Source organism: Myotis myotis, unplaced genomic scaffold (genome assembly GCF_014108235.1).
Source record: "Myotis myotis isolate mMyoMyo1 unplaced genomic scaffold, mMyoMyo1.p scaffold_m19_p_7, whole genome shotgun sequence".
Classification (NCBI taxonomy): Eukaryota; Metazoa; Chordata; class Mammalia; order Chiroptera; family Vespertilionidae; genus Myotis; species Myotis myotis.
The window spans coordinates 20,662,113-20,689,169 of NW_023416379.1; the positions used below are offsets into that span (position 1 = coordinate 20,662,113).

At 40.8% G+C, this 27,057-nt stretch overlaps 1 protein-coding gene across 28 annotated transcripts in view; it reads right to left on the reverse strand.

Moving 5' to 3' along the window:
• EPB41L2 (erythrocyte membrane protein band 4.1 like 2) overlaps positions 1–27,057 on the reverse strand; it is a 190,593-nt gene that overhangs the window by 134,018 nt on the left and 29,518 nt on the right. Inside the window, exon 2 of one of the 28 annotated variants that reach the window (XM_036316220.1) lies at positions 14,871–14,983. The exons of the other annotated variants lie outside the window; for them this stretch is intronic. The gene's annotated coding sequence lies outside the window, so the exon portion shown is untranslated. The remainder of the gene's footprint in view (positions 1–14,870; positions 14,984–27,057) is intronic. 28 annotated transcript variants of the gene reach the window in all.

A 27,057-nucleotide genomic window follows, 5' to 3' on the forward strand; every position in this document is an offset into this window, starting at 1 on the left:
AGGCAATCCTCCCAGTGGACAGACCAGGCCAGCACGATCTGATCAGATACCACACTTCAAGAACAAGCTACATCCAGAGCAGTCACTGCTTTCACTTACTGAATCATCTACCCCTGAATCACACAACTGATGACCTATAGTATGTGATTACAGCCATGCAATGGACAGTACAGGACAGAGTACTCTCCTGGGGGAAACCACAGCAATGGGGCTGACCACTGACATACAGGCTGATGGAAATGGAACCAGAGGAATGAACATCACCTGTAGACCATGTTCTGAGACAAGACATTGCCTCCAGATACAGTAGGCCAACAGGACTTTGCATGGTCTGCCCTTGGTGAGGAAAGGACTATATCTGCAGTTTTACCTACAAAAACTGAATTATGACAGACCAGGAAGGATCTATCCATGACTACATGCACTGAAAGAATACATACACATTGACATATTTTACTGAAATGTATAGAAATGTGTGTGTACATACATTTATATCAGACAAAAGGGGGGAAATGTAGCATTCACATAAACCAACTTAGCTGCCACAACTAATTTCCCCTTTGTTCCCACCATCTGATCTTTTCCTCCTACCATAGTCAACCCATCTAATGATTTTCACTAGTTCTATTCAACCAGTTTGGGTTCCACCATAATTTAGAACTAGCTCATATCCTTCTTCTCAACCCCTTATCTCCTCCCATTATTCCCTATAAATTCCATGTTAATCATACTGGAACATCTAAATTCAATAAATGCTGAATGACCAAACAGAACAGCATAGTTACAGCAAAATAAAAAAAAATTGTTTTTGCTGTATCATCATCTATATATCAAAAGTAAACATTCTTCCCGTTGGACCCCTGTGTAATGAGGACAAGACCTAAGGTATGTGTCCCTTCTAAAGAAGGAGTAGCCCCATCATCCACCAGTCCTCTTGGGAGAGTTTCTTCCCACTTAGACCCCTAATTATACAGGAATCGATAATAAAAGTGTAATATGCTAATTAGACTGGACGTCTTTCCAGATGAAGCAGGGGCTGCGAGGGAAGCCCGGGTCCCGGGTGCCAGAGGGAAGCCAGTGCTGGCAGCCGGGGGAAGGAAGGCCTACTCTTGCACGAATTTTGTGCATAGGGCCTCTAGTATATATATAAAGAAAGAGTTTATTTCTGCCATGGAGTTTATTGTAACAGGATCTGTCCTGTATCAATTGTATATTTATCTTTAAAAGAAACAGATGGAATGGCATGACACAGGGCTCGGTATCATTATATAAAACAAGTCCAGCCAATGGGTGGACATACACAAACACAGTAATCCCTGTGTACTTCTGCCTCAGATGATAGGAGTCGAGCCACAGAAAAATCAGCTCTTGTTAGAAATCAGCGAGCCAGCTGTCCAGGGTGAACCAGAGCTTCCGTGATAAGATCTTTCTTTGCTTGTTTCAAAGGCTTCTTAACAGTTCTAATATAGACTTGTTATGCTTCTATGACCCTGCAAAACATCCAAAATGATTAGCCTATCCCTTTCTGACACATGTATCAATAAATGTGCCCACTTTCAACTAATTGAGAACTTTTAAGTGAGTCCATCTAATGAATGAATGCTCTGTGGATTAACATTTCCAAAATTAAGCACTACTATCTTAAGTATTTATGGAGACATATTTGCCACATCGTGCCAAGGAAAAATAAGCAGGTTTAAAAGGATAATGCTGTTGTTTTAACCCATGTGTACAAAATTGACAGATAAAAGACTGGAGATGCTTAGCCAAAATGGTAACAAGTGGTTGTTCCTGAGTGTGGGCAACAGGAAATTTTGCTTTATTTGTATTATTCTATATTACCACTTTTCTCCACTGAACATATTATTGTAATTAATAAAAAAATTTAAATAAATTAAAGTCCATTAAAGCAAAAAATGTGATGTTTTTCTCCCTTTATTTCTATATTCCTGCTTAACAGTTTTAAAGGCAATACAAAAAGGATGACTAAGCCCCAGCAAAGTTATAATAAATTGGTGCCACGCCACGTGTTATAGATTTACCTAAAACACAGAGGAACATTCATATTCCTCTCTTCGAGCTTGGCACTATATGCAAGAAATTACTGGACTCAAGAATCACATGCTCTCAGACAGTTACATCAAAGGCCTTTTTTTAAAGTTAGATTTTAACTGAATTTAAAAGAATGAGAGGAATTTCCTGAATTTTTATCAGGGCAATTTCCCAACAGATTTTTGTCCCCACTTCTCCTCTTAATACGAGGATTAGAGCGACTCAGCAAATTAGAGTGTATACTTGCCACTTAAAATGCTATTAAGAACATGTAAATTAGGAGATCTTTAAAAAGCAATACACATCAACAAAAGGCTTAGAGTTCTTGCTCAGAAGAAGTTGTTTTAACAGCTTCCTATGAAGTTAGTCAAAAGCATCAAACATCTGAGGGCACAGCTAAGCGAGGAGGGATCTGCTTTCAGACCACACAGGCTACAGAAAGACAGAGGACACAAATCTACGTTCTATTAGGAAAGAGCCTCTTTTTGTGTTGTTATCATATGACAAGTATCACTGTCAAGTTTTCATTACAACTTCATTAAAATACCAAGCCATATACACACGCACAATTTAACACAGCACAAGGAGGACAGGGACATATTTTTCAAAACTGCAAAATGGCATCTGCAGAATGTCTCAAAGGAATGACAAAGGCACTTTTTAGCCCTAACAAAGAGAACAATGTTTCCACTAAGACACTACAGGGCTATTGCATTTCAATGGGGGGAGGAGAGGGGGAAGCAGTAAAAATTAACACAAAACAGAACTCAACATGTAGAATGACAGTCTGTAGGGGAAAATTAAAGAAACTATTGAGGACACAAGTCTCACTCATTATAGTACACAAATTCAAAGAGTGCTTAGTGTTTTTGTAATTGGATAATTTCAAATATTAAATTTGAAAAGAAAAATTGTAACTAAAAAATTCAAAAATTACTTCTCAATTGAATCAACTAAGTTTCTTAGATTCATAAACACCATGATTCTATAATGCATGTTATTTAAAACACTGCTTATAAACAAACAACCTATGCCAGCATTATGCTGAGCAATCAATATATATTTCATTTTTCATGACTATTCTAAATGAGAAATGTACTAGCAATGTCTCCATTTAGCAGATAAGGAAACCAAGGCTTACAAGTATAAAATGACTCTGACTCTGTATCCGGCAGAACTAGTTTCAATTCCAGCTCTTTCATTTACTAGCTATGAGACCTAGACTTTCTTCCCAAGACACTTTGCTTTGAATTTCAAGACTATCAACATCAAATAACGTTCACACCAATTAGACAAACTAGTGCCAAAAATAGGACAATAATTTCCTAAAATAGTATATTAAAATGGAAATAGAAGCTTAATAAATTGGGAGTGTAGAGGAAAATGGAACATATCCACTCTCAATCAACCAAATAACATTTTCAAAACACTGTTGAAACAAAGCTTAAAAAATGCCTTCAGAGAAAGAGAGAGAGAGAGAGAGAGAGAGAGAGAGAGAGAGAGAGAGAGAGAGAGGAATGTGAAGGGCCAGGATTAATTACAAAATAAATAACTGAACATATTGGATGAAGAAAAGATCATAATCAGAATCTTAAGCTGAATGGTCCTCACTTTTTATCTGAAGTCTATCTATTAGTTATCTTCAGTGACTAGTACCCTAAAAAACAATCTGATGACTTTTGTATTGTGAGAAAAAAACTTCAGTTAAAATTACAAACAGGAGATTCGTAAGTAAAACCAGTAAATAAGCTACCAATAGGTAAATTTTTCTCTTAACCATTTATTTCACATAAATTGTTAGTCCTACTCTGAATATCCACTCAACTAATCTTCCTAAATTCTAGTTCTGATCACATCATTCACCTGTTTGGGAAAGCTCAGCAAGTACAAAAAGAAAACCCAATTTTTCCACCTGAAATGCAGTTCCAGACCTAGAATTTCTAGCCTTTCTGCTCAGTATTGTCCATGATGAAGTCTATGCTGGGGGCGGGGGGTGGGGGGTACCACTCAAGTCTCCAGGCTCACTCCTGTAGTCTCTTCTCAGAAGTCAGCCAGTCAAGTAGCATGCCCATCGCCACCACCACCAACAACAAAAGTAGGACAAATCCTGCTACCTTGCCAAACACATACTGGCCACTCCTAGCTGGGTGTCACCCCTCCCTCCTCCAGATGCCCATAGCGTTCCCTGTGTCTCTGGAGCTGAGCCCTTTTCTAGAGTTTCCCCAGATTCCCATCTTACCGATTCCACTGAACAAGTCCATCTTACCCATCGCTTATCCTCAGCTGCAAAAAGTTGTCCCCTGTACACAAAGCTATGCTTAGTATATTTGGTAGAAATAAATGAAGTTATAAGAAAACACCTTTAACAAACTCAGTGCACCTATTTTTTCTAACAACTCCAGGCACCATAATCTCATTTTTCTATTATCCATGATAATCACCTTAATGATTTAATAAAGTGAGCTTAATATTAAATTAAATAGCTATCTAATGAAACAAATATTATCTTGGCACATTTATAATCAGAAATCTCATGCCATCTTTTAAGATTCAAATTAGGAAAATGTGAGAAGAATGGAATTTACTATCTTCACTCTACATGATTGGTTCTCATGAGTTAAGACTCCTAAAAGATAATTATCTTCAAAAAGGTATTAAATTCTAAGAAAAGTGAGAAGAAAACAGAAATGGCTCTAAAATAATGCCTACAATAATATATTTTATAGTCTTCCTGAATCATATAATTTTAGATCTGGGAGGGATCTAAAAAAATAATTCTTTATAGCCCATCCTTTCTTTATATTACTGAAAAGGAGACTCGAGGAATTTTAAACTGAGCTAAGTGACTGATGAACTATTTTTTAGAATATCTGCCAGGTATTTCTCATTTGCATTAACATTTTAAATCAACCAGCTGATGAGCTCATGTTTCTAGATGAAATTATGAATTTGCCCCTCAGCATTTTGTCAAACGGAGCCAATTTTTCCAAACACACTTTCCTCTTGGGATCTTCTTTTCCCAAATGCAACCTCACTCTGCTGAGGGTCTGATTCCCAAAGGTGTAAAACAGTATGAAAACGAAGAATGGTGGCTGCTTGTTTATTGGTGTGTTTTTTTAACTATAGGCATTATTATGATCTCTTCCTCATGCACAGCCTCTATCACACGAAGGTACAGAAATCGCAGCAGTTGCAGGGGCAAGGAAAAATGAAGGAGCACCCAGAAAACAATAGCTGTGGCTATCAGAACTGAGGCAGAAGACATGAAATCCCCTATTCTCTTTTTTAAATATAATTCTGTAACAATTACACAGAACTTTTAGGATCATCTACATAAATACAATATAAGCTTATCTTCCAGGAAACCTGGCCAACACAAATACCAAAAACCCAAATCTGAACCATATAAGCTGTATGGCTGGTTCCTCACTGGCCCTCACCTTCTCTTTACTTTTGCTGCATAACAGCACCCTTTGAGATAGAATTCAGTGATATTCATTTCGTTCTAGGAGAACTGAAAATAACATAAAAACCACTACCTTCATGAAGTCAAAACTGAGCATCCAAAGAAAAACACCAACTGACCGTCACTGGTAAGGAATTCACTGAGTAATCACAGATGTCCTCAGAACTCACACCTGCAGTCTAGGTCTGTGATCACTGCTACCACCTTGCTGGTCGATGGCACGGAAAACCAAGGACGCCTGGATTAGGATAAACGCCTTAAGTAGCAGTGCTGACACAATTCGGTTCCTAACACTTATGTCAGAAGTGGCCCAGGCGTGGATCAAGAAATAATGCGACTGATACTAGAACACAACAGTAAGCATATATCTTTAGAAAGTACAGTTCCTTTTCCAATCATAAAATTAATCCCCAAATTAATTTACTCTTTTCACCAAACCAAACAGACAGGTGGAAAATGATTCTAAACCGCCTAGAGAATATGCAGATCTCTTATTACTTAAATATAATGAATTTTAAAAAGACTTAACAGAAATTAGATCACACTTCAGCAACACATGAAATTTTCTGCACAAAGTATGTCATGCCTATGCAACTCTTTTTTAAGGGAAAAGAGCATGTGCACGCCCACACACACAGACCACACAAGTGTACTTGGTCCATGAAGGGGTTGTGTGTGGCTGCTTCCCTGTGAAGCTCCCGGATCGGTGTCCTTTTGCATCTCATCTATGTCCTGATACGTTCCCACAACGAATAAGTTCGAAAATGGAGAGAGTTCCAAGGCCTTTTCTAAGGCAAGCCACTTAGAGAAAGATGGGGGTGGGAATGGGGGTGAGGGGTGGGGAATCAAGCAACTGTTCAAAAAGGAAATTCTTTATATTATGCCAAACAAACTTACTGGTACAACACTTTAAATTAAGTACAGCATTATAAGAAATAGAACATTGCTGGAAAAAAGAATTTTCTTAATTCTGTTTCTTCCCACTTCAGTCACTCAAGCTATTTCTGTCCTATTTCTCCAACACTTAAGCTGTCAACTCTAGTGGAGTTCCTCTACCCACTCAGTGATTTGAAAAACTTCTGGAAAAGAACCAAAAGAATAATCAACTTTGCCAAATGACATTCAGATTTGGTCCCCACCCTAGTATTTGGCTACTTATCCTTATTTCTTGATAGCTTTTTCCTTCTTTCTCCCTTCCCTTCTTCCCCAACATACAAATACATACTAGCAATTATTTCCTTTCTTTCCCACTCCTTACTCTTCAGATTTTCAATACCAAATTTCTTCATTCCCCTCATTCTACCTTCAATTCTCCCCCAAGATACAAAAAGCCAAATGTAGAAAATTATCAGTAAGTCTTCACACTACATAACTTAATAGACTGAAGATTTCTTGTGGGAGGATTTTTCCAAGGAAAAACAGAAACTGGGGATTCTCCATCACATATTTTTCAAATGTCCCTCCCCTCTCACCAAAGTCATTTCAGCTGGTTTATATGGTTTCTTCTAGATTGACTGAAGGTCAAAAAAAGGTGAGGGTGAGTCTGAAACTCTGTGTACCAGCACATTGTCTGAATCCACAGTAACTGCCTCAAAAAGGACATCTATCTGTTGACCAAAACAACAAAATAAAGTACAAATCATGCTCAACTTGCTTTTTCTGCAGAGATATTCCCAAGACCAGTGGTGCCAGCACCACTATTAACTCACAGAGAGCAGAGAAGAGGCCATGCTCCCTCATTTGCCCTAAATATGCTCAGAACCCTTTTAACAAGACATAGTAATAATAGTGAGAACCTACAAGGTGCTCTGCTAGCTCTATGGAGACAAAGTGGAGGGGGAGAGAGTGGCAGGGAGGCAGTAGAAAGACAATAATCTTGTCTTTGAGGCGCTGATAATCTAGACTGCTAACACACAACCCCACGGAAAGTGAACATTCATAAACATTCAAATTTCAAGACAACAGTAGAAAAAGGGCTATAAGACTGTGAATAAGGGCCAAAGGAACTACACAGCTAAGAATTCCTATAGGAATTCAGCAAAATATGTCAAATATATTCCGGAGTAGAAGAAAGTTGGCCTGTGAAATGATAATTAACAATTTGGCAAAATCACTAAAAAGTTTTAAGAGATTGATTGGTTTGAACATGGCAGAAAAGAGAAACTTCAAATATTCTTATGCTAAATGTAAAACATACATTTTTAACCTCCATTCCTTTCACGCTTACATCAAATAATCCTGAAATAACAGCAATGCAGCCAAATCATATGGTTTTCAAATTTCTCCAAATCACTTGAGGCAAATTAATTTAACCACACAGGTGTGTTTGGGTAGTCTCTATGGGTCATTTTTTTTTCATACTCAAAGTTATAGTCAGATGGATTTAACTCTCTGAGGCAATGGGATCCAATTTATCTTTGTGAAGGATAATAGTTCACAAATTCTCCCTAGTGAATAAAGTAAAACAGACAGAAAGGTATAGTTAAAAATATACTGAAATAAGTGAGACCAGTTCTAATTCCAGCTCTGAAAGTAAGACTAATTTGAGAAAGTCATTTAACTTACTAAAGTCATTAATTTACTAAATGTCCTCATTTATAAAATAAAAAAGGGGGTAGATTAATTATCTCTTAAAGTACCTCACAGTCCTAAAATTCTACCTTTTTAAGAAATTACTTAGCATGGCAAAACATACACAAAGTTGAAAAAAATAGACATAAAAAACAAACATATGAGCCCTGGTTTGTGAAATGTACACAAATTTACTAAGTATTTATTCTATAAACTGTAAATGTGGGAACCAAGGATAGAAACAACAAAATATTAAGTGATTATGTCTGAAAGTGAGAATAAAGCTGGCTTTTATTATTTTTCTCTCTATTCCAAATTTTACCCAACAAACATGTAAATTTACCATTAAAAAGATCCAATCCCTTGAAACCAAGCTTGACATCTGGAATCAGAGCTCTTCAGCCTCTACAAAATATGCTGAAAATGGGGGTTCTTTTAGAAATACTGCAGTCAGTCTTCAATCAGGCGGAAATGGAGGGAGGGAACCCCTCAACTTTGTCTGTCCAAGGCTACTTTTCTCATCTAGTCTCTATCCTTTCTTCCATCCCCACCCCACTCCACAAAAATCTCTTGGGAGTGATTGAACGTAAGTAACCTAACACTGGAATTTCTGGGACTGTGTGGTTTGCAAAAAGCACTGTATTTTCATCTCCCTACCTCTGCACACACACACCCAGAATTGGATTTCATACTTATTTTTACAACAAAACCTCACGGTCGTCTTAGAAGTCCTTTAAAAAGAAAAGGGGGGGAGCAAAGGCAGGCTGGAGAGAAGGGGGTGATTTGGCACCTGTGGAGATGATGTCATTACCAGCCATGGCTCTCAACTGTCTCTGGAATGCAGCTGTGGCTAGAGTCCCTGAGCCCACCCAATGCTATGTAACATAAAACACAGGCCTTCTGGCCCTAGAAAACCTCACAGTCACACTTGACTGTGCTCTACTTAGAAAGCCCTATATTCCCAAGTTTTAGCTTTAAATTCAGTAGAGTATAGCATCAAATACTGTCCTTGGAAGGCTGGACTTGAGCTGTTCTCACCTTTATTTAACATCTGGCAGACCTGAGGACTAACTACATGCCTGTCTATAGGAAGTCTCCAACTCATGATAGGCCTGATTTTGAGTCACTGGTTTAAAAAGAAAAAAAGATAAATTAAGTGAAGACTAGGTTGAGGAAGGGGTGGGCACAATGGAGAAATGAGATGAGGATAACAAAAGCAAGGTTGGGGATGTGAGCCTCAATCTTCATTCTGTAAGATGAGGCTAAGAAAATGGAATGCCTGGCTATTCGTACAGATAAAATAATATAGGTAGAATGAATTTCTGGCCAAATAAACACTAAGGAAATGTTAATTATAACTATTTTGCCCCACAAAAACAGTCATTAAAGGGAATACTAATTCCCCAAGCATACTGAAGGTCTAATTAACCTATAGTGCGCTTGAAAATTTAACTGCAAATTTTAACACTTCGAAGGAAGACACGCTATCAGGAATTTCAACTAAAATCTATTTGCTCCCTAGAGGAATGAGTGGGAGACAGCCCTTTCTGTCATCCTCCATTCATATTAGACAGCCCAATGAAGAATCCCTACCTCACCACTCCTCTACAGGGGCCATCCAAAGAATGTGGTACCTGACAAAAGGCTGTGAACCCTGGGAGACTGGGGATGAAGGCCTATAAGAACCTCCTGACTCCCCACTCTGCAATTCCCTGGTCACCTTTTCCTTCCTTTTTAACAGCTATTAAAAGTAGCTTCCTGCTTCCCACTGCCAACACCTTACCAATATAGTCCAGTATGATGGGAACTTAGACCTCAAGATTCTACTATACATAACAATGGGAAGCTGTACCTGGGAAGTCCAGATACAGTCTGTCCGCTTTTACTTCTAAAGGCAAGGCCAAATCATACTCAGATGCTAATATTTTTTTTGTTTGTTTTAAAAAAAATCATCAAGGCAGCAGAATGAGAAAGAAGCTAGAACTAATGTCTCACACTCCCAAAACTATGTCTGTCTACTTGATCTTTTAGAGCATAGTTATCCTCACAACCCTCTAAAATTTAATTTTCAATTTTCTACTACTGATTATGTGTTTGTGGTTGACCCATAACTGTCTAAGTTGCAAAAGCTCTCTTCCTATAACCCATAGCACTTATTAAAAGTCCCCTCTCCTCAGTGCCCAGCTTCTATAGAATCACAGGATCTCAGTGATGACCCAGACTCTGGCATTAACCCAATCTATTCCCCTCAGTCTGACAGTGAAGCTGCAGGGACCCAATGTTGAGCCAGAAGCTCAACCACTATCTGGGCCATACCTTTCTCCACCACCCCACAATGTTTAAAGTCTTTCGAGGGAAGTGGGAGCTGAATCCCCAACCTTTACGTGTATAATGCATCCCAAATCAAAATCATTTTTAATGCCTATACTCTTACTCCTTTTTATAAGGCACAGAATAGAGATGTGTGTGTGTGTGTGTGTGTGTGTGTGTGTGTGTGTGTGTGTGAGAGAGAGAGAGAGAGAGAGAAGAGAGAGAGAGAGAGAGAGAGAGAGAGAGAGAGAATGTGTGTATTTTAGTTTGTTCCTACTTAAGAAGCATTTTAGTTTGTTCCTACTTAAGAAGCAAATTCCAATGATCCTATCCTCCTCACCATCTCAGTTACCCATTCCCACGGTCATACCCCAAGCACTGGCTTTCAAATGTTTCTTACTGTGATCCAGAATAAAATATTTACATCCCAATCCAGTTCACAAGTACACAGTAAACACACCCAGTTTTAATGGAAACAACGTTTTCAAAGTGTGATCCACTCTGATCAGAAAGAAAACCTAAACTAGGGCAATTTGTGCTAAATCCAGTCCCAATCCTGGAGTCAAGTGAGCCCTCACCCTGGGGGAGGGGTTACCTCAACAGGGAAAGGGGCATCTCTTTCCCCCAACTCCCCTTTTCCTTTCACTCCCAAAGGGGAAGCTTTGCGCATTGGGAGCACTGCAGCCAATGAGGTTTACCTAAAGCATAATCATTGGTAAGTGAAAACTTCCCAAAGGGTAAGAATTCTTTTTTTAATTCACATAAAAGTTCCATATACACTAAACAAGGCCCTGACTTTCATGTTGTTTATTCTATTTCATTTTCTAAATGCCAGTCATGGCCCTCTAAAATGATTTCTTGAAAAGTCCTGTCCTAGATCTATACTACTATTACTATTTTAATTTCATGATTATCTTCTATCCTTCCAGCTCAATCCCCTCTTGAACCCCAACTTCAACAATTCTTTGACCCTAAGCAGCCGGCACCAGGCACCAACTTCCCACTGCCCTGTCTTCATTACCCTCCTTCAGCAGCTTGGATTCCATGGGCCACCATTACACCCGCAACTCCCAGCCCTCCCTTTCCTCCAGCACCTTCTCATGCTCTATGGTTCCTATACCTTACTTCACACTTGCACTGATGCAGCCAAACAATATAACTATGATAACTTTTCTCAATTTAAATTCACAGCCACAAATTTTAACTAGGCTCCAGATCCAGGCTTAGAGATCTCCAGAAATCTAACGACAGTATCCTAGTAAACCCACATCCCAGTCTCCTGGACATAGATTTCACACCTGTACATAAAGAAAAAAATTACTGACAAAAGATATGACACTGGAAATTGGATAATCCCACGTATGGTCTGAGCCATAATCTACCTATGGCTGTCCTCTAATAAGGAAAACGATATAGTTGAACAAAGTCAATGTTTTAAATAAACAAACGAATGTTACTAGCCATCCTATCTAATAAAAGACAAGCATGGTAATTAACCATAACTTCACTACCTTTCCCATTGGCTAATCAGGGCGATATGCAAATTAACTGACAACCAAGATGGTGGCCGGCAGCCAGGCAGCTGAAGCGAACAGGAGGCTTGCTTGCTCCAGTGATGGAGGAAGCCAACGTTCCCCGCCTGCCGCTGCCGGCCTCTGAGCTGCAGTCTAAGAAACAATGTTGCAATTATAAAAGCTAAACAAGCTCCAGATACCTGCTTTCAGCCAGTTTCGGCCTCAGAGCTTAGAGCGGCAGTGATGGAAACAATGTTTCAATTATAGAAGCTAAACAAACCCAGATACCTGCTTTCAGCCAGCCACAGCCTCAGAGCTGGAGCCGGGCCTCAGAGCTGGAGCCGGTTCTCAGCTCCAGTGAGAGCTATAGAAGATAAATAAATCCCAGAATTAAAAAAGAAAAAAAAAAAACACAGAAAAAAAGGAGAGGCTGGGATCTTTAGTTGCCCACCAGCCTGAAAACAGCCCTCAGCCCCTTATCCAGGCTGGCCAGGCACCCCAGTTGGGACCCCCACCCTAAAGGGGGTGTGACCAGCTGCAAACAGCCATCATCCCCTCATCCAGGCTGGCCAGGCACCCAAGCAGGACCCCCACCCTGATCCGGATCACCCTTCAGGGCAAACCAGCTGGCCCCCACCCGTGCACCAGGCCTCTATCCTATATAGTAAAAGGGTAATATGCAAACTGACCCTAACAGCAGATTGACTGGGAATGACTGGTCACTATGACACACACTGACCACCAGGGGGCAGATGCTCAATGCAGGAGCTGCCCTCTGGTGGTCAGGGCACTCTCACATGGGAGGAGCTCTGCTCAGCCACAAGCCAGGCTGATGGCTGCCAGTTAAGCGGTGGTGGTGGGAGCCTCTCCTGCCTCCTCAGCAGTGCTAAGGATGTCTGACTGCAGTTTAGGCCTGCTCCCCGCTGGCAAGTGGACATCCCCCGAGGGCTGCCAAGCTGCCAGAGGGATGTCTGATTGCCATCTTAGGCCCAATCCCCCAGGGAGCAGGCCTAAGCCAGAGGTAGTCATCCCCTGAGGGGTCCCAGACTGCGAGAGGGCACAGGCCGGGCTGAGGGACCCCCCCCCTCCCACCTGAGTGCACAAATTTTTGTGCACCGGGCCTCTAGTTCATTAATAAACAAAACTCTCCAGCATAAGGATGACTTCCAATATTAATAAGTTTAAGGGCACTTAACCATCCTATCTAATAAAGAGGTAATATGCAAATTGACCATCACTCCAACACAAGATGGCCGCCCCCAAGTGGTCAAAGATGGCCGCCAAAAAATGGCTGGTGGGGACGGCAGTTGTGGGCAACCAGGCCAGCAGGGGAGGGCAGTTGGGAGGGACCAGGCCTGCAGGGGAGGGCAGTTGGGTGGGACAAGTCCTGCAGGGGAGGGCAGTGAGGGGTGACCAGGCCGGCAGGGGAGAAGTTAGGCGTCGATCAGGCTGGCAGGGGAGTGGTTAGGGGGTGATCAGACTGGCAGGCAGAAGCGTTTAGGGGCAATCAGGCAGGCAGGCAGGCAAGCAGGCAAGCGGTTGGGAGCCAGCAGTCCCGGACTGTGAGAGGGATGCCCGACTGCTAGTCAGACATGCCTCGAGGTGTCCTAGATTGGAGAGGGTGCAGGCTGGGCTGAGGGACACACACCCCTGTGCACTAATTTCATGCACCGGGCCTCTAATCCTATATAATAAAAGGCTAATATGCAAATAGGCCGAACAGCAGAACAACCAGTCACTATGACACGCACTGACCACCAGGGGGCAGCTGATCAATGCAGGAGCTGCCCCCTGGTGGTCAGTGCGCTCCTACAGGGGGAGCACCACTCAGCTGAGGAGAGCGGGCCTAAGATGGCAGTCGGACATCCCCTGAGGGCTCCCACACTGCGAGAGGGTGCAGGCTGGGCTGAGGGACGCCCACCCCCCTCCAGTGCATAATTTCATGCACCAGGCCTCTAGTTAAAGAATAAAAGAAAAAGTATACTTACTCTCAAAACGTGTTTTAATTTTCTCTTCCTTTATAAAAATGTTTGGTGCTATTCTCTCTTTAACTTTCTTACCAAAGTAGTCCATGTGCAACTCTGCCATTCCCCTATAAACACTGTCAGGCATCAACAGTATATTGTCCAAATATAATTTGTTCAACCATGCAAACACCTGTGCAATCAGGCACGTTCAATTTGCAAGAGACAAGTCCAATGGCACCGCCACAGTGAAAAGCACTGGAGCCCTGCTAGTGGGCCTTCTGCTGAAAGAAACAGCTTTTCCCATAATTACTTCTACTTTGAACCAAAGTGTCTAATAAATGCTTTCATACAATTCAACAGGAAAACAAAACACAAACATTATAGAGTTGCTATTTATTCTAACCCAGTCCACTAACAGTGACACTAATGCATATAAGAGGATAAACCCCAGAGTGAAATGGAGCTGTGTCTCTTGAAATTCAGGGACCAGTTGAAGTGAAGGCTAAGGAAGCATATCTGCCCAAGGAGGTAATAAGAGGTCAAGGCCAGAATTCAATGTGCTACAAGAGTGCTGCCACAGAGAAATCACTGCAGGCCTTCGAAGGTCATTTCTATCACTTTAAAACTTTAGTTCTTCTTGGAGGGGAGAACATACACAACTAACTCAAATGAGAAATCTACATATGCCAGCAAATAGGCAGACTGTATTCCAGAACATGCAAAGGCTACAAGCCCTTCAATGGAAGAAGATAATTCAGCTTGGAGGAATCTCAGCTAGAAGACATGAACACCATTTAGACCTACAGATATGGCCAAGGTCACAGCTAGCCTACCAACCTGTCACTGAGACTGACCACATTAAAAAAAAAAAGGGGAGCACAGCACAAACCATACCAATATGGTCATGCTAACATAATTCCTACCTTTACTCATTTAGGCTCTGTCCACAGCACCCTGACATTCAGACTCTACCTACTTTCTGTTACTTACTGGTAGTTTAAAATTGCTAAGGTGTTTGCCTCTCCTTTGTCCTCCACCATTCACTCATTCAGTATGTAGGGAATGGCCTCTATGTAGCCAGCACAGTGCTAGAACATCACAGCCTAATAAGAGACATAGAGAGGAAACCAATGATTACAATTCAACCTGAGAAATGCGTATATAAAGCAACCTGGGGGGGAAAAGCAGAACAGAGAATGGAGTTAGGCAAAATTGAGCCATACCAGAAGGATGAGGAGCAAAGAAAGAACGTACAGAATCCCAAATACTTACAAAGGCATCCAAGTAGCACTTCAAGGTGCTCCTTTCAACTTTTTACAATTAATGAAAATCACAAAGGCAATTATTAAAACAAAAAGGGGGAGACAGATGTTATGTGTCACCTCAAATGCAAACTTAGTCATGATTTTTATACTTAAAAATTTTTTGCTTTATATTTTAAATTTTTGAATTGCGATGCAGAGGGTTGTACAGCAGCCAAAAGGCATCAGGCCTCCTGTTCAATAGCCTCCGCCAAGTTAGCTTGGCTGAAGAAGGCAAAAACCAGACAAAAGTCTTATCAGATTCAATAATAATGTGGGTAAGAGGTTGTGTTTTGTCTTTCCAGAAGGAATAGCGCAGCCAATCTGGATGCCAGAGCACTACGTGTGTCACCATGAAGGACCCAGAGAAGCTGCCAGCTAGCCCCATCATTCGAGGGACTGAGAGTTGTCCTGATGACAGCGATGCGGAAGAAGATGGTAACGACTAATGCCGGCAGAAGGCAGAATTTACTACCTCAACCATGTTTCTGGCCATGCTGACACTGGTTACCTACCAGTCTTCTATAAGACATTGCACAGTCAACTCTAAGGACTCTGAGTAAATATATACCAGCAGCAAAGGAGACTCTTCACTCAGTAGCTAAAAATATTAACATAGCTGTAGTTTGATTTCTCTATTATTGTTGTGGTTGCATTGATATTGATTTGTTATTAGTTTTATTTAGTCAAAGCCTTGTTCTTGATGTTAAGTTTTACTTTTAATTTTAGCTGCTTAAATATAAAAAAGGGGGAGGTGCTGGGGGCCATTAGTAAACACTCGGTTCAATTTTGTAGGCTGAAACTCAGCAAAGGCAAAGCCACGCCCTGAGGGCGGACCCAGTCAAGAGATTGGACACCACTCAGTCTGACTTTCCCGCCCAGTGTTAAGGGGATGGATCTCATGATATTGCTAGGAATTCAAGGCCCACCCAGATGTGATGTAACTTCCTATAATTGGAGTATATAATAAACTGCTTCCGGTGCTGGTGCTCTCTCTCTCCTCTCTCTGTCTGTCCCTCCATGAGGGGGCAGACGCCACACCCAGCCCAAACTTTTAATCTAATTTTGTGTCTGTCCAATTCATTTTTCCCAAATTCGCCTCCTAACTTAAACGAACCGGTTCACGTCTCTCCCTCTCCGTGTGGGATGCAGAGACCCCAGCCCCCCGCAATAGTATGTCACTCACAACTGCATCCTCTGGTACTCAACATTGGTTGAAATTATGAAAGGCACACTAGGACCTTCATCCCAGTGAAAACTCTGGGGAGTATCCCTTTCATTCTTTTGTTTCTCTTCCACCCCAAGCCAAGGTAGTTCATGAAACATTCTGAACAGGCAGTCAATTAACTGTGACTAAGATAAAGTGATCTCTTCTAAGTGGAATAGGGGATGAAGGTAGGAAACAGCTGAAAGAATCCAATATAAGGTCAACTTGTGTTATTTGGCTTAGGGCAAGGTGAACAGACAGATAAACAGCCTCTTCCTCTACCTCTAGAACAGAGAATAAAAACTTGCCTAATTACCACTGAGTTATTGTTATGAAAACAAATATTGTGAAGCCAGAAACAGTTTCTAATTAATTAAATTTGGTCTGTGCCCTATGTTAGCCAAATCAGGGTTTTCAACCCCTGCACTACTGACATTTTAGCCAGATAATTCTTTGTTGTTAGGACCTGTCCTGTGCATTGTAAAAGGTTTAGCAGCATATCTGGTCTCTATGTACTGGATGACAGTAGCATGCCCTCCAAACACGGCAATCAAAAATGTCTCCAGACATTGCCAAATGTCCTCTAAGGCAGTGGTCGCCAACCGGTGGTCCATGGACCACTGGTGGTCCGTGAGGTCTGAAAGGTTGGCGACCGCTGCCCTAGGGGACAAAAATCACTCACCCACTCCAACCCAGTTGAGAACCACTGGGCTAGATTATGAGCATCAGGCTACTTCCCAAAAAGAAAAAAATGATATTGATGAACAGAACAAAATATTAAGAAAAAGGTTATGTCTTAACCAGCTATCATCTGTATTTTAATGAAGAGCTAACAGATATCCCCAACCAAAAAGAAAGGTTAAAATTAAGGCCAAAAAAGTAAAAGCCTGGAACACTGGAGTAACAACATGGTCGTGTGTACATCCTGGTGACTGCTAGATCAAACCATTAAATTAAACAAATACACAGAAGCTCAGGTGTGGTGGTAGCAGCAATTGAAAAAAGCTTAGTGAAACGTTAAAACTAAATCAAACCAAATCTATGTTCATTCTACATACCCAACCCCATTCTACCAAAAAACAAAACAACACAAACAAAAAAAAAACACCACAAATCTATAACAGATTTTAATTTTAGAAAATGAATATTTAAAATATCAACTATTTTGTAATAACTAGTAACACAGACAAAACCCCAAATCCTGGCCCCAACATTACATAGCCACTACACTTAACCACTTTCTAAGCTGTCTTCCTCATCCAGAGAAAGCAAACAACATAACCGATAACAAGGACAACAATATGGTGCCTGGCACACTGTCGTGCTATTTATTAAGTGGCAATTACCAGTAGTTACATATATATTTTTTACAAACATATATCTAATACAAAATGAAACACCAGGCCCAAGTGAACTAAGAGGAAAGCATATTTCTAATAAGTTAACAAAAAACAAACAAAACAAAAAAAACACCACATTCCTGTAAATATGCACAAGATGCCAAGATTTACCTGCACTGTTTTTTTTAAATATATTTTATTGATTTTTTACAGAGAGGAAGGGAGAGAGATAGTTAGAAACATCGATGAGAGAGAAACATCGATCAGCTGCCTCCTGCACATCTCCCACTGGGAATGTGCCCGCAACCCAGGTACATGCCCTTGACCGGAATTGAACCTGGGACCCTTCAGTCCGCAGGCCGACGCTCTATCCACTGAGCCAAACCGGTTTCGGCTACCTGCACTTTTTTAAGGCAGGAGAGAAATGGGTTCCCATCCAAGCTCATGGTTACAATAAAAGCAAAATATAAATGCTGCCCTTTTTTAAAATAGCACGTTATGCACTACTTGTGTTAACTCCAAACATACGTATTCCCCAGGTTTTTATCCAAATCAACCAAACACCATTTTAAGTGGTTGAGTTTAAAAATTCACCATTTAAGTTTTCCATAAAGTCTAACAATAGAACAGGAGAGAAGAACATTTTCTCACACATACCCAGAGCCAGTCTGTAGTTGTTGTTTAGCCTCACAGAAGTTGTTTTCTAGCCACAAGCTACTACAAATTGTTCAGGCCTTTTTGGCAGCAGCACAGGAAATTGCCCTTTTCACTCTTTCTCCCACAAAAATCTAGTCAATTTCTAGGCAGGCCCATCTCTCAAGGCTACTTGCTTTATGGAGCCAAATGCACACGATTTTCCATTTAATAATAAGAAGGGCCCCAAATATTTTGCATTTTTGTGAAGAAAACTGAAAGCAAGTCATCAAAGACCTGTGGGCAAAGTTTTCTATTACTAGTAAATCAGCTCATAAAGTGTACTGCACCACACTTTCCACCAGCCTTGGAAATCTTTAGGACATTTGGCATCACAGCTGTTTCTGTTTTATCCAAATCGTCAGGGATGCAATCTGCAACATGTAAAGCCATTTCCTGAGGCTTCAATGTCCTTGATTTCCCACTGTTCTCAACTGTCTTGTTTCAAATGAGTGTTTAAAATAGGTATCTGCCTTTGGATTAAAAAACAAACAACCTCCAATCTTCCCTTCCCTCTGAATCTGGAGTTTTCCTACACTGAAGGATCACATAAAGGTATGTGGGCAAGGGTGTGCGCAAGGATTAAGCTGAAGTTCCCTCCGCTGTTTTATATTCAGGCATACAAAATCAGTCTACATTTTTCCCTTTCAATAATTTAAGCAGTGGGGAGGGGAGGAGGTGGTAAATTACAGCTGTAACATTTAATTTCTAAAAATAAAGCCAAAATTGTCTTTTAAATGCAATATTAAAAAAAAGAACCTTTGAAAACCAGAAAATCCTTTGTATCCCATTCGGCTTAAAATTTCTCAGATAAGTCATTTACTAAAAAAAGAAAAAAATTGAAACCCAAATGGCAAAAAGGCATCTGCAGTTACTCACAAGATAAAGCTGGACACTACCCTGCCCTGAGAGAGTCAAAAGCCAAAATTCAATCTGGTGAACCAAGCACTTCAGATTGAAAATCAGACCAGCACTTTCCAGGGATCACTTTCTGTCTCCCAAAATGACTTGCAATCTCAAATAAGTTCCAATAATGATGCAAAGACAACTGTTCTGAAAGGGTATAATATCAGAAATTGTCCAAAAATGATAAGCAAGGGAACCTTTATTCAACGATACACAGCATTACTTCGACTTAATAAAAGATAATCAAAAGAATACTTTTCAGAGGCCAATATTAACACTAATTTAAAATATGCTTAACTTCAGAACTCCTTTTCAGAGGTACACTGAATTATCCCCGCAAAATAAATCCTATAGATTATACTGGGAAGAAATACAGAGGACAAACCACAGACACCACATTAGAAATTCAAAGGAAATTCCTTCTGTGTCTAGTAGAGTGACCTGGCTTGCCTTTGTCTAAGCTCAACAACACACCTTGTTATTTTAGGTAATCTTTCCAATTTAAGTAGATAAAACTGCACGAGAGCAAGCACTAATTGCAAACATGCTTTCATTCACTGCTTGTTTTAACTGACAATAAACCAGACCATCTTTCATCTCCATAAGCAAAACAGAATATCAAGGAGATTACATATTACTGCTTATCAGCCTATCAGCATCTTCAAAGTACACTCTAATTGTTAATATTTATGAGAAAGTGTCTATGAAAGGACGAGGAAGAAATAGCTTTATTTATTTATTTACTCTGTGGGTCTGAGGTAGTCCTGTGTGCTATTCAACACCAGCAGAAAAAACCTGTAAGACAATCATCAAAGAAACAACAAAAGCATTTCTTGAATTAACTGTCCACATCTTCACACATCTTACTTTGAAATAAGGAAACAACAACAGAAGAACAGCTGCCCAAGGTTATCCAGAGGTCTGGCATGAGAAGTCAAAGCACTCAAGTTCACTGTTCAAGCACATGGGTTTTCTGGCCCATGAGAGAAAAGTTCTTGCCTGGGAAAGTTTGCTTCAGATTAGAGCTAAATGGGCAATTAAGAAATTTCTTTACTACTGCTCATTTTTTAAATTTCTTGCACCATTAGAAAACTCAGTTTAAAATATAATTGGACTTTTCTAAAGAAATGGGATGAAAAATATAAAATGTCACCAATTTCTGTACGTTCTCACCCCACCTCGACCCTATATTCAATTAGGATTTATTGTGCAATTACTCTATTAAAAAGCACACAGCTAACATTGAGAGGGATAAAAAGTGCAAATACAAGACAGAGATGTATTTATTACCAAATAAGTTATGTCTGCATCTGTATTTACACACAATAAATTGAGGGTCTTTTGTTTGCTTGTGTGTTTTTTAAATATCTCTGTGTGATTTACTTTACACACGGCAAGAGCACTAAAGGCCCTGCATGTGTCTAAATGAAAACTCCACACATTTGGCTTCAATAAAACCAGCAGTTTCTCGAAGATAGGTTCCAGCTATGAATTGTGCACATTTGTGTGCTGGAAAGGGTGAAAAGGGCAGTTTTCCGTGCTGCTGCCAATGGACTGAACAATTCGCAGTAGCCTGTGCTAGAGAACAACTCCTCTAAGAAAACTGTTAATTTCCAAGCTAGCTTGGTATACTTGAGTGAAATAATGTGATTTTTCTATTTACTCTTATTTTCTATCACACTTTTTCCAGTAAAATGCTTCCCTAGAATTTTATAATCATGGGTTTTGGGGTGTTTTTTTTTTTATAATATCTTTTTATTGATTTTACAGAGAGGAATGGAGAGTTAGAAACATCGATCAGCTGCTTCCTGCACACCCCTTATTGGGGATCAAGCCCGCAACCAAAGTAGACGTGCCCTTGGCCAGAATCAAACCCGAGACCTTTCAGTCTGCGGGCCAAAGCTTTATCCACTGAGCCAAACCGGTTAGGGCTATAATCATGGATTTCAATGATCTTGCTAGTGAAAAGAATGTCTGAAAATAGTGCTTACCAGATTAAGTAAAATTCAATTTCAGAACACGTTTAACTTTTGAGCATTAAAACCTTTTCCAGTCTTCTCCATCCACAATTAATATAGTACTAATTTGTTTAGGTAGTCACTTCTGGAAAGTTCTTCCTGAATTCATCCTGCAAACACTACACACACACACACACACACACACACACAGCCCCCACCAGGTTATTTGTTCTCTGTGGAAAATACCAAAAGAAAAGTTCACAGCCCATAAGAAACCATTCTAGTAATGGAGAGAAAGAGAAAGGCAGGATTCTTAGTCTGGAGGTAGGGGTAGGGTAGGTAGAGAGACTGTGATTGTTTTTCATAAATTCACTGGATGATTCTTGTGCATACTAAGGTTTAAGAACAAAGGTTAAAAACTGTATTCATCCCCCCAAGAAAAGGCAATAAATCAATAATTATTTACCTTAAAAAAAAAAAAAAAAAAAAAGCTCACTACTGGATCACTCAAATTAGACAGCCACTATGATTACATTTAAACTAGAGGCCCGGTGCATGAAAATTCATGCACTGGAGGCCGGGGTCCCCCTCAGTCCGGCCTGCCCCCTCTCACAATCTGGGAGCCCTCAGGGGCAGGAGATGACCCAGCAATCAGGGGAAGGCGACACCCCCATCACACCTTTGCTGCTGCCACTGCCAGAAGCACAAGCCTCGGCAGTCCCTGGTTACCTGAGCCTCTGGCAGCCCTGGGCGGCTCGGGGGCTGAGGGGACTGGGGGACTCCGGAGGCAGGCACACGGCAAGGCCAGGCCTGGCCTTGCCACGTGCCTGCCGTCCCTGTGGGGCTGGAGGACTGGGCGCCGTCATCTTGTGGCTGTGGGCGGTGGGGCAGTCAATTAGCATAACCCCTCCTTATTGGCTGTGGGCGCCGCCATCTTTGCAATGGCATAGGGTCAATTAGCATATTCCCTCTTTATTAGATAGGATTCTGCTGCATAAATGAAGTGCCTAGACATTAAATTGAGTATTGAAAAAACTATAAAACTATTATAAAAAGAACTAAACTAGAAATCAGAAAGGTAAGTCCAACTACTGCCACTTAATTTGAATAAGAATAAAAATTCTGCCTGCCCTTTATCTCAAAAAGTAATTAGATTAAGTGAAAACATACATGAATGTGTTTTGGAAAGGTTTTAAAAATTTGACCATATACCACTGGTCAAGGAACAAAACAGGCAATGAATTAACAGTGACTGGTTTTTAAAAACCAATTTTTAGGTTCCTAGAAAAATCACTTATGAAAAGAAAATATTTGCCAAGCTTTGTATATCTCAGTAGCTGCAGGAAATGACATTTTTTGCATAGTTTCAATATTCCTTTTACATTTTATATAAATATTATTACCATGTTCATAGTGTTTTGCATTTAGTTCCAGTTTTGCTCATATATATAGCTCTATGTAGTTAATATATGTAGGTCATTCTTTTTAACTCCTATATGGTACTTCATCATACCATAAAAGATACTACCCCCACCCCTGCAATTGAAGGATAGACTGTTTCCATTATTTTACTAACTCAATGACTTCTTCTTCCATGTCTCCATGGAAATGTGCAGGAATCTATAGGGCACATACCTAGTGGAATGCTGGCCAGTATGGTACGGTCAATTTACCTGATATTGCCAAAATATTCTCCAGGGTGGCTGCAGCAATTATATTCTACCAACAGTGAACAATAATAACAATTGCTCTACATCTTCCTCAACACTTGATATTTTTAGACTCATATTATGGTAGTTATGGAAAAGTCTGTTATAACTTAAATTTCCTAACTATTAGTGTGATCACATGCTAACTGGCCATTTGAGTTTACAGTTTTGTGACTCACCATTATCCTTGATTTTTCTTCTGGGTTGTCTTTCTTATTAATTCAAAGCTGTTCATATATAATCTAGAATTTAACCCTTATAGGATACTGGCTATTTTCAGTAATCCTACCTGAAAACCCAACTACAATGGCTAGAATACACCAAAATCATTTTTCTCATATGACTATAAGTATGGAAGTAGGTAGTCCAGAGCTGATGTATCTAGTCAAGAATGTCATCAAGAACTAGCCTTTTATCCTCCTGCTCTGCCATCTTGAACAGGTGGCTTCAACATCTTGACTGCAGGACAGCTGCTGCAGCTCTAGACATTACATCCATATTCCAGACGGGGGTGGGCAGGCAACCAGAACCCATATTCAGGGAGTAAAGCTCCCTCCCTTTCCCATCACTTTATGTGGTCTAATGAGTGCTGTGATCCTGCCACAGAAGAAACTTACCCAGAAGATCATGTCAGTAGCAGCATCTCAAGACAGAAGGACTTCCTATGTTATATACTAGTGTTTCTAACTATCGGTCAGAAGGTCTAGCAAACTAGAATTAATGAAAAGCATTAAAAATCCTACATAGACTCAAAGAACCACATTCCAATATCTTGTGCAAAACCCTGCCCACAAACAACAAACTGATTCAAATTGAAAAATCAATCAAGAAAGTAAGGAAGGGTCATTATATATTTCTTTTCCTGTTGTCCTTCACCTTCCCTCCAAAATTAGTTCCATCTAATCTTTAGCGAACCAAAGATTTTAGTGGGTATAAATACAAACTTCCCTTTCCTGAAAAGAACTCTATGTCTACAGTAATATTTAACTTTCCTTACATGTCAATTAAACAGTTTTTAAAAACAAATAGCAGAGAAACCTGCCAATTTATAAGCGGCAGTCAGCCATCATTTTTCACTCATTCAGGATCTATTTACTGAACATTCCCTACGACTCAGGTATTAGGCTAAACTCTGAGAAAAAAGGAGGACGGTAAAGCCTGGCCCGTGTTCTCAAAGCACTCCCAGTCATGGTTAGAGCTGGAAATCAAGACATAATTATAAAGTGATATGAAAGGTCTACAACATAGGCAGAACCACAGAGGAAGGAGAAACCAACTGCAGCAGGGGTGAGGACAGTGCAAGAACACACCAGGATGGTCACCTTTTCAACTGAACTTTGAAGGTCAGTACCAGTTTGACAGCTGAGGAAAAGGAAAAGCACGCGAGGGTTTAACAGCTACAAAAGCCCAAGCCATGAAACAATATGGCATGTTCATGAAGAAAACGAGTCAGTTGTAATTTGGTGTCACTAAAGCATTGGGTTTATGGTTGAAATTGTTGGGAAATGAGGGTACAGAGCTGCCAGGAAGGAGGGCTGCTCACTAAAAAGAATCTTGCATCGAGGCCAAGGAAGAGGCTAAGGCACTAGTAAACGTCCCCTGCTCAAGAGGTTCCCATAACGAGGCATTTGTGTCAAAGAATGACATGTGACAGAGGTGAATAAGCAGGACCTCAAGTCAAAGTGATTTACTGATAGTACCTATCTCATAAATTGAGTGTGGGGTTTAAATGAATCAAAACATTCTAGTTGTATTACAATACCTGGTAAGAGTCAAAGAGTTTGTGTCAGCTAGAGATCTATTCACTAGCACATGACTATTTATGCTTTAACAATCAAGTTACCCAAATACACAGAGAGATACCTGAGAGCATGGACCACCATGTCTTATTAAAGTTTATTTCCCAAAGCTTTACTGCCAACAATTCCTTTAACAGATGGCAAAGGCCTACAATGAACTAAAAATTCTACTAAGTACTGGGTATTCTTATACTGTCCCATCCCAGCTACTCTCAGGGCCTCACTGAGGAAGTTATATTTAAAGGTAATACCTGACACCCGGCTGGCGTGACTAAGTGGTTGAGTGTTGACTTATGAGCCAGGAGGTCGCGGTTCAGTTCCGGTCAGGGAACATGCCTGGGTTGCGAGCTTGATCCCCAGAAGGGCGTGCAGGAGGCAGCCAATCGATGATGTTTCTCTCTCATTGATATTTCTATTTTGCTATCCCTCTCCCTTCCCCTTTCTCTAAAAATCAATAAAAACATATTTTCAAAAAATAAAATAAAGATAATACCTGAGGATGAGAAAATGCCAGCTGTAGGATTATGTTTTTATTCTCTACTTATATCCTCAACTGATGTTTAATAATAAATAACCTCCTCCTTAATACACTTCTATTTAGATTCAAAGACATCCTTCCCTGAAATCTGTTTCTTAGTCCACTTCCTCTATGTTCCTCATTCTGTATGGTATCATTCCAAAACACAGTCCAGCCCACATCCTTCTTCACTGGAGGCCTCATTCTATGATGTTTATTTCAAGTTTGTGGTATATGTTTTTAAAGCCATGTGCTTTTTATTATTGTTGTTTTCATATAAATTATCTAATTGAGAGGGAATGCCAGATGGTGGTTAAGAGTGTAAGCTCAGTAGTCAAACACCTACAAGTCCCAACTCCACCTTTGGTAAGTGTGTGATCGTGGCTGCCTCTCTAGCCTATCTCTCTTCCCAAATAACAGGGATAAAGGTATGCAATTCCTAACTTATTTTCAAGATTAAATGTGATGCTGCGTAAAAAATACTTAGCATAATACCACAATGTTAGACAGTTGATTATAATCATTAAACCAACATCCTAAGGAACTTAAGGCATGGATTACCTTTTTAAAGCAGACTTGCTCAAGATCACACAGCCATTATTTTTAATGGAGTCTGCCCAAATGTACATTCTGACCTTAATCAATCACCAAAATCACAATTTCTAACCAATAGCCCATATTCATTTCCACTTGGATGATCTATTTTGGCTTTATCAAAAATCAATCAACTTCCCACAGAATCGACTCCCACTTAAGCTTTCACTTCTGAATTGCCTCTAATTCGATCTTCTCCTTCACCCACATTTGCCATAAGTAGCGTCTGTCATGTGTTCTTTGGATAGATCAGTAGAGTCATCCCTTTGATCTTCATTCCCACAGTAAATCCTCTGTGGCAAGCTCTGTAAGGTATGGAAATACTGCACAAGAAGCAAGGCAACCTCAGAGCTAGAATATCATTGTGAGCAGAAGTTGAACCCCTGAGCTAGCCTTCTGGTTTTACTTCTCTTACAGCAGTCTTGGATTATTTGAAACTAGAGGCCCGGTGCACAAAAATTTGTGCACTCGGGGGGGGGGGGGTAGATCCCTCAGCCTGGCCTGTGCCTTCTCGCAATCTGGGACCCCTCGGGGATGTCTACCTGCTGGCTTAGGCCTGCTCCCTGGGGGATTGGGCCTAAGCTGGCAGTCAGACATCCCTCTGGCAGCCCAGCAGCCCTCAGGGGATGTCCACTTGCCAGCGGGGAGCAGGCCTAAGCTTCAGTCGGACATCCTTAGCACTGCTGAGGAGGCGGGAGAGGCTCCCACCACCACTGCTGTACTGGTAGCCATCAGCCTGGCTTGTGGCTGAGCAGAGCTCCCCCTGTGGGAGCGCACTGACCACCAGGGGGAAGCTCCTGCATTGAGCGTCTGCCCCCTGGTGGTCAGTGTGTGTCATAGTGACCAGTCATTCCCAGTCATTCTGCTGTTAGGGTCAATTTGCATATTACTTTTTTATTATATAGGATAGAGGCCTGGTGCACAGGTGCCCTGAAGGGTGATCCGGATCAGGGTGGGGGTCCCACTTGGGTGCCTGGCCAGCCTGGGTGAGGAGCTGATGGCTGTTTGCAGGCTGGCCAAGCCCCCCAACGGGGACCCTCACCCCATGAGGGTGTGGCGAGCCTGGATGAGGGGCTGATGGCTGTTTGCAGGCTGGCCTCAGCCCCTACAGGGTGGGGGGTCCTGCTGGGGTGCGTGACCAGTCTGAGTGAGG